The sequence below is a fragment of the Lycium ferocissimum genome, chromosome 11, assembly GCF_029784015.1.
Source record: "Lycium ferocissimum isolate CSIRO_LF1 chromosome 11, AGI_CSIRO_Lferr_CH_V1, whole genome shotgun sequence".
Classification (NCBI taxonomy): Eukaryota; Viridiplantae; Streptophyta; class Magnoliopsida; order Solanales; family Solanaceae; genus Lycium; species Lycium ferocissimum.
Window position 1 is genome coordinate 24,104,243 of NC_081352.1, and position 20,355 is coordinate 24,124,597.

General features: G+C 36.8%; 1 pseudogene; it reads left to right on the forward strand.

Moving 5' to 3' along the window:
- The first annotated feature begins 5,066 nt into the window (after positions 1–5,066).
- LOC132037021 (senescence-specific cysteine protease SAG39-like) lies at positions 5,067–14,972 on the forward strand (annotated as a pseudogene).
- The last annotated feature ends 5,383 nt before the right edge of the window (positions 14,973–20,355 follow it).

A 20,355-nucleotide genomic window follows, 5' to 3' on the forward strand; every position in this document is an offset into this window, starting at 1 on the left:
TTATTTATTTTTTTGGAGGATATCAGGAATAATATGGAGAAAAGCCAAAATTCTGAGAAAAAAGATAAATGGAAACCCTGCGTTTGTGTTGCGCCACGTCAGCAGGGCTATGTCTTGCTTTTATATATTTATAGATATTAACAAACAAATATGTAATATGTAAATCCCACTGGGTCTGTTGTTGTTTTTGTTGTTGTATATGCAATATTTAACGATTAAATGTTATAGAAATATTACATACTCACTCCGTTCCAATTTATATGACACTTTTTCCTTTTTAGTCAGTCCGAAAAAGAATGACACATTTCTATATTTAGTAATAATTCAACTTTATCAAATGATTTCTAATGACACAAATTTCTAGGGTCTGTTTTAGTCCACAAGTTTCAAAAATCTTCTTTTATTTCTCTAACTTCGTGTCAAGTCAAATACCTTCATATAAAATGGGACGAAGGGGGTATGAAAGAATATTGAAAGAATATAACACAAAAATTACACATGAAAGTATAAAAACAGAAAAATCCAACTAAAAGTGTTACCTACTTCTCTAGAAAGAGTCCTGCAAAGGGAAAGAGAAGTTAGCATTCATCTCAGGGAAAAGGGTCAAATATACCCCTCTATTTTATTTTATTAGCCAATTTTATTCTCCGTTAGTGAAAGTGAACAAATATACCTCTGTCGTCAACAAAATATACACTTGCACCCTTATTTGGATGGAAAACCCAAATCAAATTAAATTACCGGATTTTTAAAAAATTACCCAATTCCTTCCATGCCCCGACCCACCCCGACCCAGCCCCAATTTCATCTTCTTCTCCAAGAAGAAAGCTCAAAAAATTTGAGCCATTTTCTTTCAATTCTCAATCAAATGAGCTCAAATTTGAGATATAACTTCCTCTGAATTTAGTGAACAAATCCCAACCACCAATTTGAGATAATTGACTGAAGCTGCCTTCCGTATAAGTATTAAAATTGTTAAACTTTTATAGCCTAATGTCAGATACAAATTAATCGGATGAGTAAATTTTGATTTTCTTTCAAAGTTATTCTTACATTCCATCTTACAGAATTGCTACAGGTACTTTATGTTCCCATAGAGGTAAAAGAAGAAATTTAATTTCAAGGAACACATTTACAGTATGGTTTTTATTTTTTACAGTTGCGATCAACTACGCTTATATTCATTGTTTGTCTGCCTTTAGTTTTGGTTGCCTAAAGCTTTCTACTTTCTTAGTATTGATTTTTATATTTGACCGGTTGCAATCAACTACACTTATATTCATTGTTTTTTCTGCCTTTAATTTTGATTTGCCTAAAGCTTTCTACTTTCTTGAAATAAATTGATCTCTTATGTAGAGTTATTATAGCTTCCCTTTTCCCAAATTCGGGAAAGATATGATCTCTGATTCTTTTGTGATCTTTTTCTACTCAATTTCTTTTTGAGATGTAGCATAATCTCAAATTTGAGCTCATTTCATTGAGAATTGAAGGAGATTAGTTCAAATTTTTTGAGCTTTCTTCACGGAGAAGAAGATGAAATTGGAGGTGGGTCAGGGCGTGTCGGTCGTGGAAGGAATTGGGTAATTTTTTTAAACTCGGGTAATTTAATTTGATTAAGGGTTTTCCATCCAAATAGGGGTGCAGGTGTAAAGTTTGTTAATGGCAAGGGTATATTTATTCACTTTCACTAACGAAGGATAAAGTTGGCTAATAAAATAAAATAGAGGGGTATATTTGATCCTTTTCCCTTCATCTTATGGGAAAAAGTCTTCTAGCTTGCCCTTACTATTTATATTTTAGTTCATACCAACAATAGCCCTGCTGCTTGAAAAAAATCATCAACTCGTATGCTTCAAAAGAAAATAAAATGAACACAAAGTATGAATTACCTATCATTGTTAAGTAATTAAAGAGGATTAGCAAGTTCAAAATTATTAAAGAAAACGAAGAAGAAGAAGAAGAAGAAGAATGAATGAATGAATGAATTACCTGTCATTGTTAAATCAATAACACGAAACAAAAAATGCTTTCACAAAGTATATCATATACATTAGTAGGGATCTAGTAGCTCAGTTGGTTGACTACCTGAACTTTCACCTTGTTGGTGAGGGTTCGAATCCCCACATTGTAATCCCCTTCCCCTACCCCTCTGTAATAAAAAAAAACAATTTAAAAAAAATATATATACATTAAGAGAAAAAGTCCAGAAGCTGATCATATGATGACAAAATAGAAACTATGAAATAAGAAATCATCAGAGAGTTAAATAATGAATCACAAAAAACAAAAAGGTAGAAGTGTTAGAAGATGAAAAGTCTTGAAAAGAAACAAATGGGGTGTGTCTAGTTTCATTTCTTTATCTCCTACTCTAACATCATCAGTGGTCTAAAAAGATGAGTAGTTGCCAAGAGAATGGAAGAAAAATGGAGAATTTAACCAAGATAAACGAGAAAAACGATCACACAATTAGTCATTGTTGATGAAAAGTTGTAACGATTAATTAATACGGTTATAAGGTAGGAACGTTTGTAACAGCCCTTTTAGGATTGTTTCTTTCATCAATGTGTGTAGTATATTAAATTATTGACCAGAAAAATGAGTAAAAAAGGAGAGAAAAGATAAATGCAAATGAAGGCCATAGAGAGGTGCTACAACACTTTGTCTATGCTTAGATTTATATTATATATAGATAACTTGATGTGCTTTCCAGGGAACTCAATCATCAATTGAAAATGATAACTAGTTACTTTAATATATCTACAACGTTAGCACTATAAATACCATGTAATCACTCTAGGCATTTCATCCACAACATTCAAAACAAAGACATAATAGAATCTATATATAATGTAAAGTTATGCATAAACAAGGTGATGTCGCACCTCTCTAAGGCCACCATTCCTATTTATCTTTTTTCTCTTTTTTTTTTTTTGACATTTATTGGGTTTTTCTTTTTATGCAAGTATTAAATTACTAATAAAAAGGTTAACTTTTGGTTCTCAAAAGGTCACGTGTAATTGCATTTTGCCTTCCCAGAAGCAAATGTCATAGGAATTGATAATTTGAAACTGCTTAAAAGAGCAATAATTAGTCAAACCACGTTCTGCACGAACTAGCAGAAGAGTAAGTTTAGGAAAAGCAATAAACAATATTAATAAGGAACTAATGAGTAGGATATAACTCTGCAGGTTAGGATATATTTAATCGCTATACCTCTTTCACAGATCTTCCATATCCATAGTTTTCTCCAGACATGTGGAGGCAGTGGAGCTACTATTAGTGTAACTTCTTTTTTTCCAAGCATTGTTATGAGGTGTTTCTTATATATAATAACAGTAAAATACAAACCCTTCTCTTCTTTTTTGATGTGGTGTCGTTTGATTTTTTTTTTTTCCGAGCACTGTTATGAATGTTTTGTATGTAATATCTGTAAAATATAATCTCTTCTCTTCTTCTTTGATGTGGTGTTGTCTGAAAAGTTACTGATTTTCTTTTGAGTCTTTTTATCGCATTTTTGTGTTGTATCATGCTAGATTGATGTATAGATATCGATTTCATGTCATTTAGTCAAAGTTCAATGAGTATTTATAATACATGAATGTTGTGCATTCTAATTTATCTTTCATCGGCAATGTGGCAAAGGCAAAGTCTGTTGCCTTAAGAAAGTTGATCTTTTTTGTGCGCGGCGATTGGAGGCATACTAACAGACATGCCAAGACTGGCAAACATAGTACATAATACTATTTTTTTGATAAAAGGAACGACTACTAACCTTTTAGATTTTCTTTTATGTTAAAGAGCAAATTTTGTTAGCTATATATAACTTTCTTGATTATAACAATAACATAAAATAAATATGGTGAACTTGTCTCAAGTATTCTTATTCTTACTGTTGCTCAAATGTATTTTTTTGTTTTAACTAAGCAATAAATGCGATGGTGGATTGAAGTTGTCACTACTTACAATCTAATTAAATTCTATAACGTTATAAGTTTGAAGTTTTTAGATTCGAACCATCAGTACTTGCAATTTAATTAAATTATGGTATAATAAGTTAGAAGTTTTTGACTAGACATAATTTGCTCATACTAATTATATAGTTTTTTTTTTTTTTTTTTTTTTGTAGTAGAAGAAAAGAACAAGAATTCAGATGTATTCGATTAGGCATTTTATTTCCTTTTCAAACTCTTTCTTTCTAGGCTCACTACCTCAATCTTTTTATTTTTTTATTTTTTTTAAGAGTCAAGTTTTGCCTTGATAAATACTTACCCTTGCCAATAAAGGCGATTTTATAAGATGGGTGATAATAATATTAAAGTATAAATAAACAATTCAAAGATGGATATCTGTAGGCATGTAAAGGAGAGCTAAATTTTGAAACTACTAACAAGAACGAAGGGGCACAAAGAAATAATTCAGCAACAAAAAGTGGATGAAGTAGCGGTCTGGACAAACAAAAAGAAGAAGTAGCAATAGTAGAGATGGAGAAAAAGGAAATAAGAAGAATATAATCGAGGATTTGAGGAAGTAATGACTTATCTAAAATTGAAGCTTCTTTAATTAGAGGATGAACAATTGAGAGGTGGATTTAAAGAATGTGAATAGAAAATATAATTACGTTGCAAATAAAATTAGGAAAAGAAATCAAATACACATTTCTTTTCCACTTATGTTTTAGTTTATTTTATTAGAAGAAAATTAAAGAAAACAGAGGTTTTAGCTTTACTATCTAATCAATAGGCAAAAAAAAAGGCTATCTGTGTGTCTTATAATGTCTATTAGGATGAGAATCATCCATTAACCACACAAACTTCTTAATATTTTGCCTTATTTTTGAAAGAAACAAAAATTAAAAATGCAAATCATCTAAGTCCTAATCTATATTGTAAGAAACATACATCCTTATGATTTCATCCATAGACACAATAGACTGTTGTATACACGGGCATGAAATATTTACTATCTCTTTTATCTCGACCTTATTTATAACAAATTTATTTCTAAGTCAACAAATATTTTAGCACCGCGCGAAGCATGGATAAATTCACTAGTCAACAGAAAAATTCAAGTGGTGAAAAATGGCTTTGACAATCAATTGGAAGCTTGCTTTTTTAGCTCTACTAGTTTTAGAAATGTGGCCTTCTCAAGCCACATCTCGTGACCTGAACGAAGCCTCGGTAATCTAGAAACACGAGCACCTGGATGGCTCGCTTTGGACGTGTGTACAAAGATGATTTAGAGAAGGCAAAAGGTTCAAAATATTCAAGGACAATGCTGATCACATTGAGTCGGCCAACAAGGATGGAATTAGGCCTTATAAATTGGGCATCAATGAATTTGCAGATCTGACAAATGATGAATTCAGAGCCACTCACAACGAATTCAAAATGTCTTCTCATCAAAAGGCATCAAAAAACATATCATTCAGGTATCAAAATGTGACTGCTCCAGCTACCATGGATTGGAAGACAAAGGGCGCTGTTACTAGAATTAAGGATCAAGGGCAGTGTGATAAGTTACCAAATATGTTAATAATAACATCCTTTCAATGAATATGTTACAAAAAAAGAGAATCTTATTAAGCCGATAATGTACAAGATGTTGCTGGGCATTTTCCGCTGTTGCTGCCGTTGAAGGGATCAAAACTGGTAAATTAATCTCTTTATCTGAGCAAGAACTCATGGACTGTGACACAAGTTCAGATATGGGATGTGAGGGAGGTCTCATGGATGATGCTTTTACGTTCATCATTAAGAACCATGGACTTACTACTGAATCAAATTATCCATACAAGGAACTGATGGCATTTGCAAAACTGGAAAGGAATCCAATGATGTTGCTAAAATTACAAGTTATGAAGTGTTCCAGCCAATAGTGAATCACACTTTGTTGAGTGTTGTTGCGAACCAACCTGTATCCGTCGCCATTGATGCTAGTGGATCAGATTTTCAGTTCTATTCTAGTGGTGTTTTTACTGGAGAATGTGGAACTGAGTTAGATCATGGTGTTACGTACAGCAGTTGGATATGGAAAAGCTAGAGATAGGACAAAGTTTTGGTTAGTCAAGAACTCGTGAGGGACTAGCTGGAGCGAGCATGTATATTAGAATTGTCACGACCCGACTAGGGGGCCATGACGGGTACTCGGAGCTAACTACCGAGCACCTCACATTAGGCTGATCATCATACTCAACTTGAACATATATAATCTCCAAAACAACACATGTCTATATACATAAGCCCTCATGGATGCAAAATTGATATGCAAAAGTACAACGTAGTCATTATGGAGCATCTACTACCCACACGTACGTATCTACGAGCCTCTACTGGAGTACTAGACATAAGGACGGGACAGGACCCCGTCGTGCCCAAATATATATATACACAAAAGAATATGATCATAAGTAGCACCTCCGGAATAGTGGAGTGCTCCTGTGAATCCGCTGATAAGCTCCTACGGATCTGTACCGTCTCCCTGTCTACCTGTGGGCATGAACACAGCGTCCAAAAAGAAAGGACGTCAGTACGAACATTGTACTGAGTATGTAAGGCATGAATAATACTGACATAATAGAGAAATAATGGAGCATCGGGGTAAAGATACAACCTGCTTAGCCTTTAAAAGAAAACACATGTTATACATATCACATATACTATCATCGTTAACCCGCATCCGGGTAATCATCGCACGCCGCCCACTAGTGGTGTCATGTCCGGCCCTCTTGGCACGGTGTAATCATATGCAGCCCGCCTTCGCGGTGACATGTCCGGCCATCTAGGCACGATGTAATCATAAGCAGCCCGCATTAGCGGTGACATGTCCGGTCATCTAGGCACGGTGGAATCGTATGCAGCCCACCTTCGCGTTGACATGTCCGACCCTCTAGGCACGGTGTAATCATAAGCAGCCCGCATTAGCGGTGACATGTCCGGCCATCTAGGCACTGTGTAATCATAAGCAGCCCGCATTAGCGGTGACATGTCCGGCCATCTAGGCACGGTGTAATCGTATCATCATATACATCTCATAAAGCATGCATTAGAACTCAAAGACAAACTATAACTTTATCGGGGTGACATAAGGTCGAGAACCCCCGATTCCATTATGGAGTAGCCATAATCATCATACATCACCTTGAAGGAACTAGCATCATAAGGTGGGTCTAGCAATAGTGAGTAACATCAAAGAATCGTATAAGGATCATTAGCTTCATGGAAATATCATCGCATGAGTTTTAGAATCTCTAGACTTGGACTCATCATTATCCTCATCATATTCGTAATATATCTCTTATCTTTATCTCATAAGTAGTTCTCAATAGTCATAGGCTTATAATTTCCGAAACGTAAGAAGGTCCTGGGAGATAAGGAAGTCAAGTCATAAAATAGGCTTATCAAGCCCATAAATAGCATCATCATCACCTTCATTATCATAGAACATGTCTCATCGCTAGCTCATAAGAAACTATTAAAAATCATAAACTCTTAACTTTTGGGATATAAGAAGGTCATGGAAATATATAGAAAATGAGAACATAAAATTCATGCCTTTATGAAAAGAAGGGACTAGCCTTACATACCATGAAGCGTGTCAATTCGTTCGATTTTGAACTCGCAAGTCTACAATTGGGATAACACAAACCATAATTAGGCCTCTCATCTCATTTGATAATCTTATTGAGTGTAATAAGACCATATTAAATGGTGGGCAACATTTCCCTTAGCTTCCAACTTAATCCAACATCAATAACAACATCAACAACAACATCATCCGCTCTTACATAGCAAAATATAATCTAATCCATCTCAAATCCTCATTCAAAACAACTCTTAATCTCATCTTGGTCTTTATTCAATTTATCACTTCCATAACTATATTTCTTTTGCTTATGATCACTAAAACTCTCAATATTTAACTTAAATAAAAAGGTAAACATCATTCACATACCTTGAAGAGTCTAGAATCTCAAAGCCCAACTTCAACTCCACTTCCCAAGCTTCTTGACTTGATTAAACCCTAGAGATAATATCTTTCCTTCACTAGATCGGGTTTACGAGCTCAGATTTTACCTTAATCTTCACTAATTTAAAGAAATATGTTGGGAAGAAATTTTCAAGGTTTCTCTGGTCTGATGTTGAGGAAAAATTATAAATAAGTCGTGGTCTCTCATATTTATACCTGGAATCAAAAGGTTCCAGATGTCCAGTTCGACGGTCGAGTTGACGGACCGTCGACATGTCGACGGCTCGTCGACCTGACCCGTTGAATTTCTTCTACAACTTAGAAATCTCAAAGTCATGTTGACGGCCTAATCGACGGCCCGTCGATGGTGACTGGTGCCTGCAATTCACCTGCTAGAACTTCCATCCACAGAGTAAAATACGTAATATCACAAATCTCGGGTTCGGACTCCATTCCAAGGTACACTCGACTAGGTAGTCGTAAGTTTTCCTACTATGAAAACGAGAGGTGTAACATTCTTCCCCCCTTTAAAAACATTCGTCCTCGAATGTTAAGTTCTCGAGAATCCTACAGAAATTTTGCCAGAGTTTCCCCTGTAATATGGCGCTACCATCCTGTCACAACAGCCCATAATGACATTGCCTAGCAGGGCTATAACACAATAGCAATAAAGTATGGCCACACACGACCAAAAGCATGAAAAGAAAGCATACATACCTCGTCATGTTGATGCCCCATCTTGGATTTCTTCCGGTAGTGGAATTAGTTGCAGGTATTTGGACTTCATGTTATCTTAATGCTTCCTAAGTCATTCCTTCTACCTCCGCGTTCTTTCTTAGTATCTTCATCAAGCTTACATTAGTCCTTCCCTCACTACTTTAAAAACCATTTGAGAGAGCAGCCAGAAATTCTCATAAAATCTTTCAATAATCTTCCCCAAATCTTTTCGAAATGTATCGATCTTCAGACACTGGTAGAGAACCAAGCATTTTGACAAGTTTTTCATAGATAGCTTATGTGATTCTTTACAATTGCCACGCCTGTTTTAGTGCTAGACTCATTCTCATCCCTGACTACTACTACGAAATTGTCTTACACGAGTTTGCTCCTTATTTCCTTCTTTATCCCCACTGCTCGCTTCCAGTTTCTCATCTAAATCTATCTTACTACATTTACTTCACTATGCGACCTTAATTTCTTCGTGTTTGAGTACTTTAGGCTTGAAATTCTCGCATAATCCATAAACTTTCTCTTCTAGATGATCATACACATCCTTTCTTTTTGAATGTAGGTTGCTACCATCCAGTATTTACATGCTTTTAAATGGTTCATTTTTATTTTGACCCTCTCTTATTGTTAACGCTGCATCTTTACGTAAATTATGAGTCAAGCACTCTGCCTTTAAGGCTTTCACTGTATGATGCTTCCTAAATTGTTATGCGACATTGAATGTTCTCATCCATGTAACTTGCTTGCGGTGGCTATTTCACTTGACTTCCCGTCTCAATCCATCATTCACTTCCCCCATTTAGTCCAAATCTTACTCTCATAGCCTGTATCTCCTCGCTATAAAATCATTCGTATGAGCCCTTATTATATGGAAACACCATTTTATTCTTGTCTACCTTACGCTTGAACCAAAGCCGCAATACTCTTGTGATGTATCTTCTTGGGATTAATACTGCTCTTCCGTCATATTCTCATCCGTTAACTCTACCTCGTAATCTACCTTATTGTTGTACGACTGCCATGTTGGATTCTCCGCCCGTCTTACATTCTATGGCCCATATCTTGTATTATCTCATTCTTACGCCTTCGGTGGACACGTTGCCTCGGAAGGTCGAAGACTACTTCTTTGATGGTCCCTTTTGGTTACCATTTTGTTGCCACGATTATCAAACCATGAGGGAATTGCCTCTAGCCCTATGCTTCTTTCCTCAATTCTGTTTAGGACCCATAGATCGTCCTGCGTATTCATCATTTCATCGATGTAGCTCATGACCGCCCTATTCTCCTTATACCGTATCGCCCACCAACTCGCCCTCTCTTGACTCACCTTTTCTCCAAAATCTTTCCTTGGGACCTTCACTGCGTAACTCACCGAGGATGCGACTCCATTTGTTGCTATCTTGACATACATATAAAGTCAGTTCATTGATCATTCACAATCAAACCTTGTTTCTTCTTTTGTCTTAATTCTCATCCTTTTTCTCGAATGATTTCATTCATAGGACAATAGTCCTAAACATTGAGTATCATTAACTTCCTTTTGATAAAGCTGCAACTTAAGATTCAACGTCGCTCTTCAAACATAAGATATCTTACCCAATAATTGGCTCCATACTTCGGGTCATAATTTAATTAGCCACACCGCTCTCACAGCCTGATTAAAAGTCTCAATCACTTCACGACACCTATTAACATTTCCTCGTAGTATTAGAAGATCCGCAGGGTTTGATTCTCTTCCACCCTCCGTTTATCGAGTTACTGTTCTAGTGGGCGTCCCTCCTATTTGACTCGCTGCTACCCTTTCTTCTTTGTTTCTAACACCCCTACCACGTACATCATATATGTTGAGCATTCATCACTAGTCATCCTTTTGTTCCGCCGATCAATCTTATCTTATTTTTGCTTTCCCTCATATCTGTAATAGCATCCCTGTCATATAATCATTCGACCAAATTCCTGGATGCATAACTTAAATTATAACGCAGAACACAACTGCGATCATGAGGTCAACCAATTACTAGGCAAGGAGCTTTTGTGAACACATTTCTTCTAAACTCTTTTCTCAAGGTATCGCCAAAGTCGTTAAGGCTAGCTTATAGTGGCATGGAAGCTTCTTCCACTATATTCCTCAGGTGAAGCCTAGCTTAATAATCTGATTCGGCACATCATGCATCGGCTTACACATACACATCAAGTTTATCTCATAACTTAATGTTCCCTAAAACGAAGAGAGCTGGCCAAATTTTCTAACTTACAACTTCTTCTAGAGTGCTTATCCCTTTAATTCTCCTTGGTATATAAAAATTCTTTCTATTTCGAGCACACCATTCTCCCTTCCCATGTTCTTTATTCCACCCTAACCTATTCACCATTCCCTTAGTATAATACATACTTGCTATGTTTGTCCTGCATTTTAACCACTAGCTCCGTCCTTAATCACTCGTTGATAGCCTTCTCTTCTCTTCTTTTCGCGGCAATCCTGTCTACAGTTTCCACAATTTCCTTTAGATTCCTGGAAAAATTTCGGCGAAGTTTCTCCCTTGTAAACACAACAATCCCAAAACCGCACAGCGAGTAAAACACATCCCATGCCTTAAAAGGACACATATCGAAACGCGTATAATATGCGAATCAGTAGCACAGGACTGTTTACCATAAGAGGATATAAGTAATAAAGCTTGTCTCATAAGTTGTATATATATATATATATATATATATTTCCTTCTACACACTGTCAATCAACTCCCTTCGGGGAGGTTTACTTACTCATAATTCATAATTCTGGCTATCATTGGGTCACTAACAAGCGTAAACATTTCAAATTATTTGATTGGCTCAGACTTTCACCTCAACACAGTCAACACATCGGGAGTAACATATGATAGCGCAGGACCCGAATCAATCGATGCATACATATCATAAGAGAATACCGACGGTATACCTGAGACAATATTAGGGGGAGACTCGCGATCTTGTCGCCCAGCTAATGCATAGGTATGATGCTGGGATCCACTTGGACTGGCCCCTAAACTCATGATCAAATCCTGAAGACCTAACTTTCTTTCTCCAACTCCTGCTACCATGGTCCGCATCCTGCCGCTGAGCTTAAGCGGCTACTAATCGGGTTAGCAAAAGGATGGCCTGCCTCATCTCCTGGCTTGAAGTATGTGGGGGAGGAACTGGGGGTGCTGGAGCTAAAGTTAAGGCTCCCCTTTAATCCTCTAAAGTGGGCAAAGCATGGGAAAATCAAAATAGGGCCTTACTCTGGGGTTCCCTCTCCTCCATATCCATAGATAGCTCCCGTTCAAGCCCCTCTTCAACCACTATCTTACCCTTCTGGGCTGTTGTAGCTTTTTCTTTCATCAGCTTTGCTAAAATTATAACGCACAATTAGGGAAAAGAAAATCTTATAACATGGCTCTATGGCACGATCTAATAAGAGGAAGGACGGTCATTTTTCCTAGATGCCCTGCAGCCTCTTGTTTATAAGCGTGGCACGCTTCACACCCATAAAAGAGACTCTATCGGACACGGCTCGTAGACACACCCTAGGATAGAACTGCTCTGATACCACTTTTGTCACGACCCGACTAGGGGGCCATGACGGGTACCCGGAGCTGACTACCGAGCACCTCACATTAGGCTAATCATCATACTCAACCTGAACATATATAATCTCCAAAGTAACACATGTCTATATACATAAGCCCTCATGGCTGCAAAAATGATATGCAAAAGTAGAACGTAGTCATCATGGCGCATCTACTACCTACACTTACGTATCTACGAGCCTCTACTAGAGTACTAGACATAAGGATGGGACAGGACCTCGTCGTGTCCAAATAAATATATACACAAAAGAATATGATCATAAGAAACACCTCCATAATAGTGGAGTGCTCCCGTGAATCTGCTAATAAGCTCCTACGGATCTGCACTGTCTCCCTGTCTACCTGTGAGCATGAACACAGCGTCCAAAAATAAAAAAGGACGTCAGTACGAATATTGTACTGAGTATGTAAAGGCATGAATAATACTGACATAATGGAGAAATAATGGAGCATGGGGGTAAAGATACAACCTGCTTAGCCTTTAAAAGAAAACATATGTTATGCATATCACATATACCATCATTGTTAACCCGCATCCGGGTAATCATCGCACGCCGCCCACTAGTGGTGTCATGTCCGGCCCTCTAGGCACGGTGTAATCATATACAGCCCGCCTTCGCGGTGACATGTCCGGCCATCTAGGTACGGTGTAATCATAAGCAGCCCGCATTAGCGGTGACATGTCCGGCCATCTAGGCACGGTGGAATCGTATGCAGCCCGCCTTCGTGGTGACATGTCCGGCCCTCTAGGCACGGTGTAATCATAAGCAGCCCGCATTAGCGGTGACATGTCCGGCCATCTAGGCATGGTGTAATCATAAGCAGCTCGCATTAGCGGTGACATGTCCGGCCATCTAGGCATGGTGTAATCGTATCATCATATACATCTCATAAAGCATGCATTAGAACTCAAAGACAAACTATAACTTTATCGGGGTGACGTAAGGTCGAAAACCCCCTATTCCATTATGGAGTAGCCATAATCATCATACCTCACCTTGAAGGAACTAGCATCATAAGGTGGGTCTACCAATAGTAAGTAACATCAAAGAATCATATAAGGATCAGTAGCTTCGTGGAAATATCATCTCATGAGCTTTAGAATCTCTAGACTTAGACTCATCATTATCATCATCATATTCGTAATATATCTTTTATCTTTATCTCATAAGTAGTTCTCAATAGTCATAGGCTTATAATTTCCGGAACGTAAGAAGGTCGTGGGAAATAAGGAAGTCAAGTCATAAAATAGGTTTATCAAGCCCATAAATAGCATCATCGTCACCTTCATTATCATAGAGCATGTCTCATCTCTAGCTCATAAGAAACTCTTAAAAATCATGAACTCTGAACTTTTGAGATATAAGAAGGTCAGGGAAATATATAGAAAATGAGAATATAAATTTCATGCCTTTATGAAAAGAAGGGACTAGCCTTACATATCTTGAAGCGTGTCAATTCGTTCGATTTTGAACTCGCAAGTCTACAATTGGGATAACACAAACCATAATTAGGCCTCTCATCTCATTTGATAATCTTATTGAGTGTAATAAGACCATATTAAATGGTGGGCAACATTTCCCTTAGCTTCCAACTTAATCCAACATCAATAACAATATCAACAACAACATCATCCGCTCTTACATACCAAAATATAATCTAATCCATCTCAAATCCTCATTCAAAACAACTCTTAATCTCATCTTGGTCTCTATTCAATTTATCACTTCCATAACTATATTTCTTTTGCTTATGATCACTAAAACTCTCAATATTTAACTTAAATAAAAAGGTAAACATCATTCACATACCTTGAAGAGTCTAGAATCTCAAAGCCCAACTTCAACTCCACTTCCCAAGCTTCTTGACTTGATTAAACCCTAGAGATAATATCTTTCGTTCACTAGATCGGGTTTACGGGCTCAAATTTTACCTTAATCTTCACTAATTTAAAGAAATATGTTGGGAAGAAATTTTCAAGGGCTTCTCTGGTCTGATGTTGAGGAAAAATGATAAATAAGTCATGGTCTCTCATATTTATACCTAGAATCAGAAGGTTCCAGATGTCCGGTTCGACAGTCGGGTTGACGGACCGTCAACATGTCGACGGCTCGTCGACCTGACCCGTTGAATTTCTTCTGTAGCTCAAAAATCTCAGAGTCATATTGACGGCCTAATTGATGGCCCGTCGATTGTGACTGGTGCCTGCAATTTCCCTGATTCAGTCCGTTGCGTTGTTTTTGGTCCGTTCAACGTATAACCCTGCAAATCGCAAAGGTCACCTGCTAGAACTTCCATCCACGGGGTAAAATACGTAATATCACAGATCTCGGGTTCGGACTCCATTCCAAGGTACACTCGACTAGGTAGCCGTAAGTTTTCCTACTATGAAAACGAGAGGTGTAACAAGAATGCAAAGAGATGTTGATCTTTGAGGAAGGGCTTTGTGGAATTGCTATGCAAGCTTCTTATCCAACTGCTTGAATAGCTAAGAAGCTTTGTGGGAACTTGCTGTTGATTATTCTATGAACGCTATTGTTGTTCACCTTGTTAATATATATTTTATGTTACGTGTTTACTGTGTATGTTACAAAATCATTGCATGTAAATTCTAATTGTTAAACAAATGTTTGTATTTGAAAGTTCCAGCATTCAGGAATGAAGTGCAGATTTATCTACTTTCAAATCGTTTGTCACCACTTGGCCCAAAATAAACAATTCTTGTATACACAAAAAAACCAGCTAGCAGTTAGTAATGTTGGAATAGATATATATCTCTTTCAACCTCATGTATCGTCCCCTTCCCAAGCCATTCTTTATCAGCAAGTGCTTGAACTTACTATTGCTCATGCAGAGGCCAAACACAATTACAGAATGATCAAGTCTAGTGTGGCATTTACCTGTAAATGCTCTATTCAAATAAAACTGGAATTTTAGTGAATGTGCTTTAGCACCTACCGACTGGTTAGTTACTGTCTTCAAGAATCCATTCTCTTTCTTTTCAAGAGCCCATTCTCATGGTTAGCTAATGCACTTTCCTTGCCATTGCCGCTATTAGTCACAATTTCTGCTCATCCCTTTTCTAGCACAAGTGTGATTGCTTCCTTACAGTGGCGGAGCTAGAATTTTCATTAATGGGATTCAAAAATCAGAGAAGTAAATATACGAAGAAGCCAACGGGATTCCTTGATATTTTGTATGACTATCCAGTATGAGCCTTTATGATTCCTTCTCAGCATCAAAAACCTTGGAACACATCCAAGTTCTGCATGATATCATTATGTTCATTTTTATTGATGTGATATATTAGTTAATAGTACCAAAAAGATGTTCTTAGAGTGAGAGCTCACCACATACTCCTTTCTGCAATCAAGAAACTGCTCCTTTCTTACCTCCAATCTATGCTTGATGAAATGGCATGTACATTTTCATATCTGAAAGATGTGTTGGTAGATGATGATGACTTGGTTTATGGGGGGTTATGGAATCTTTTATGAGTTGCTCATTGGTCAAGGCTGCAAATATGTTGACGTTCAGTTTGTAGGGATTATTTCCAGCATTTACAGAGTCTTAATGTACTTAAACATTTGACTAGAAAATTCTGCGTGGTTCATTTGTCAAATACAGAAGCTTCTGCAATAGAACGACTTGTGGCTTGTGCAGTCAGTGGCGAAGCCACACTATGCCGAGGTGTTCATCCGAACCCCCTCGGCGGAAAAAAAACACTGTTTTACAAGCTTAAAATTATTCTTTATGTATATATAGTAGATGTTGAACCCCTTTAGGCTTCTTCTTATGTTTACTTTTTTATATTTTGAACCCCCTCGGCGGAAATTCTGGCTCCGCCACTGTGTGTAGATGCAGAGATATAACCAGCAGAAAGATGTTTCATTACAATCCCATTGCTTTTCCTTCGGTGATTTCAGAAGTGTAGATAAGTTCTCTTGTTCTGAAATTAAGTACATTTCTATTTGAGATGTTTACTTTATTGGGAGGGGGGGGGGGGTCATATCTTCATAGAATACTGTAGCAATCTAGGAACTATGGAAATGACAATCTCTAAGTAGGTTATGGAGAAAACTTGAATCAATTTACGGGTGAGTAATCTTTCAGGCTGACAGCTCTGAGAGTCTATAAATAATTACTTCCTCTATTTCAAAATGTTTGTCTTACTTTCCTTTTTAGTCTGTTTCAAAATGAATGTCTCTTTTCTTTTTTTGAAAACTCTTTAATTTCAACTTTCCACATGCCATGGTTAAGACCATAAGATTAAATGACATTTTGGTCAATTCTACATATCATTAATTTAAGACCACAAGATCAAAAAATGTTTTTTACTTTCTTAAACTTTGTGCCAAATCAAAACAGGACAAACATTTTGAAGTGGAGGGAGTATTTCATTATTTTATACAGCAAAGACAGAGGAAAACATAGTGATCGGATGTTTATGAAGCAATAGATTCTTTGGTTTTGATGGCTAAACTTGGAGCAATAAGATGGCAGGACCCCAAAACTTTTTTTCTAAGTGGCAGGGCCCCTATTTTTTTCCATTTATTTTTGGTCCAGAAATTACTAATCACCTGATTAGCAAACACACGGGGGCCAATTTGTATTTTTTAAAACTTTGGGGTCTCTTTTTTCTTTCCCTCTTACTTCGTCGTTCTTTTTCCCTCCAACTCGAATGATCTTGAGCTTCACATTTTCCCACACTCCATCTCCAAAAAACTTTGAATGCAGCTTTGGGATCGAAAAAAGCTATTTCAAGAGCCAATATTTCATTATTTCAGCTGAAGAACAGTTGCAGGTTACATAAGCCCGAAATTTTTCCTATTTTGATTTCTTTCGAGTTCAAAATGGTATTTTTAATGTGATGTTCTGAGTTTACAATAATGGTGAAGCCCTAACTTGTTGATTCTGATTGTTTATTGATTCCTATTTTACTGTCATGGCAAAGCCCTAATTTCTTTTTATTCTGATTTGTTGTTGAGTTCAATTGTGTTTTGCATGTCTTATTTGTTGAGTTCTATTGTGTTTTGCATGTCTTATTTGTTGATTCTTTTGAGTTCATAGCCATGGTGACGACTAGAGGGAGTTCCGGATCATTTTGGAGAATTGACTACAAGCCTTCTTCATCTAGAAAAAGGTTAAGAACATAGGTCATTGACCTAGATCCCGATGTCAGTGAAGTTAAAGCCCCAAAGAAGAAACAAGCAAAGAAGTTAAATAATAGAGGGAAAAAACAACTAGAGAAGTTAAATAATAGACCAAAGAAACAAGAAGAGTTAAATATAGACGAAATGAAGAATCAGCTGAGCTGATTAATAGACGAAATGAAGAACCAGATAAAGTGATTATTAGACGAAATGAAGAACCAGATAAGGTGATTAATAGACAAAATGAAGAACCAGATGAGGTGATTATTAGACGAAATGAACAACCAGATGAGGTGATTAATAGACTAATGAAGAAGAGGCAGACGAGATGTCTTTTGATAAGATTCTCAAGGAGATTGATGAATTTGAATTTGAAGAAGAAGAAGAAGACAAAGTAGCCAATTGTGGTGCTGGAGTAGAGGAATTTGGCAAATGCGAGGTTCCGAAAGATGAGGAGGACAATAGTGATCGCCTACCGTTCATGAAAATGTCAAGTCCATCGTTGATGAAAAGTTGGAAAGGCTCGAATTGACCTCATGGATTATGGAAGGCGTTGATTTCCCAGCCCATATCATAGTAAGGTCTTCTATGAAGTCATGGTTTGACTTTAAAGTTCAATTACGAAAGCATAAACTTCTAAATATGTTTCATAAAATTTGTTTTGGCCACTTCTCGGACCTGCCCTTACATTGGGATAAATTTTGTTGAAAGTTAGTTCATTCGCTTCTTCTACGGCAAATAACAACCGAAAGAAAAAGCATGAGATGTGGTTTTTGATTGAGGATATGCCATGTTGTTATGGGCTAAGGGAGTCTGCATTGGTCACTAGGTTGAATTGTGGTGCCATCCCAAGTGTAAAGGAGTTAAGTTTCAAGGTCCATAAAAAGGGGACAAGTTATCTAAAACAGTTTAATAAGTTGGTTTAGGTGTTACCCAGGATTTGCTCGTGAAAATCTTGAAAAAAAAATCATTGACCAAATTGGACAAGCTTAAGGTGTCGTTGCTTTGGTTTGTTCACTGCATTTTATTGGTAAATGACAAGTCTAAAAGGGTTGAGAGGAAATGGATAAACTTGGTTGATTCGTTGCTGCGCTTTAACAAATATCCTTGGGGAAAGATATGCTTTGATCTGACATTGGATTACTTGACGAACAAGGTGGACATGTCAAAATTGTTTAAACAATTCACAAACGACCCCACTACAAGGCCAAGAATATGTCTTTACGGGTTCCCCTAGGCATTGATGGTAAGTTATCTATACCAATATCATTTTATTATAGACCATTAGTATTCGGTTGACCCTATTATGTGTTGAATTCAATTTCAGGCATGGGCATATGAAGCAATCCCCTTTGTTGGACGTAATTGTGCCAAATCAGGGGTTGTTCCGCTTCTAATTCCAAGGAAGCTGATATGATGCACTTCATACCAAAAAGAACCTAATCCATTCAAAAAGAAAATACCTGCCAAAGAGGTAACAATTTGAACTTAAGTCTATTAGAATGTCAATATTGGTACATTATAAACTACTTGATGCATTCAAAAAGAAAATACCTGCCGGAGAGGTAACAATTTGAACTTAAGTCTATTAGAATGTCACTATTGGTACATTATAAATTTTTCAATATTGGTACATTATAAACTACTTGATGCATTCAAAAAGAAGAAACCTGCTGAAGAGGTAACAATTCGAACTTAAGCCCATTAGAATGTTAATATTGGTACGTTATAAACTACTTATTTTATGAACTGATCTTGTTGATTTCTTGAAATTAAGAGGGCGCGTCCTTTTATTTACCCAACTGTTGGTGAGATGGAGAAGAACTACATAAGAAATCTTATGCCTTATGGCGACAAGGAGGTTGATGAGGAAATAGATGCATTGAGGGAGGAGATTGCGGATGCCACATGGATCAATAGGCCGGGAGAGCCCCGCGAACAATGTGTAGTGGATGAGGAAATAGATGCATTGATTTCTAGTAGTGGATTTTGCAAGGAGTGTGGTCAAGGGCCCGAATACCGTTCTAGATAGACTTGCAACACTTGAGAAATCAATTGTTGAGTTTAAAAAATACATCAGGCAATTGATTTAGTTGTGGACAAGTTGTACTATTAGGACAATTTGTAATATTATAGTTGTTTGTGGGAAGATTTAATGGATGACTTTAATAGCTGCGCCAAATATTAAGTTTGTTGTTGCATTACTTTCAATTAACTTTTAGAATTAGTTCTACATGTTCAAATTAATCAGTTGAGCCAACTATAAATTGATTTGTAGTATTAGGACAATTTGTAATATTATCTTTGTTTGTACATGATTTAATGGATGACTTTAGCTGTGCCAAATATTAACTTTGTTGTTGCAACTATCAATTAACTTTTAGAATCAGTTGTAAAACAAAAAAAGACAACATGTTTACCCAATGTAAACATAATCCCACAAATGAATATAAATTAAGTGTAGACGTTATAAATTATAAACTTTTAAAATGCATCGACAATCGCGCACAACTGGTCTATGCATTAATTGTTGAACACGCATATAGTGGTAACATCTGATTTTGGCTATATATTTTCTACCATAAATCTAATACACCTATATGATCCCTTCCCAATGTGGCTTTTCAACCACTAAACAAGGAAAAGAAGGTTTTACAACTAATGCTTTGATGAGAAGTGGAAATGACACTCATTTTAATCCCTATAAATAAACACCTCCATCATTAATCCTAGATCATAAAACTTCAGATTTCCAAAACTCTTCAAAAACATCCTATATTCTTAAAAATAACCAACTTCAACTACAACCTTGACCTTTCAAATAGCCATCATGACCTGAACCCCCCCCCCCCCCCCCAAACAGCCTGATGTGCTTTGGGTTCTATTTTTGTTGTTTT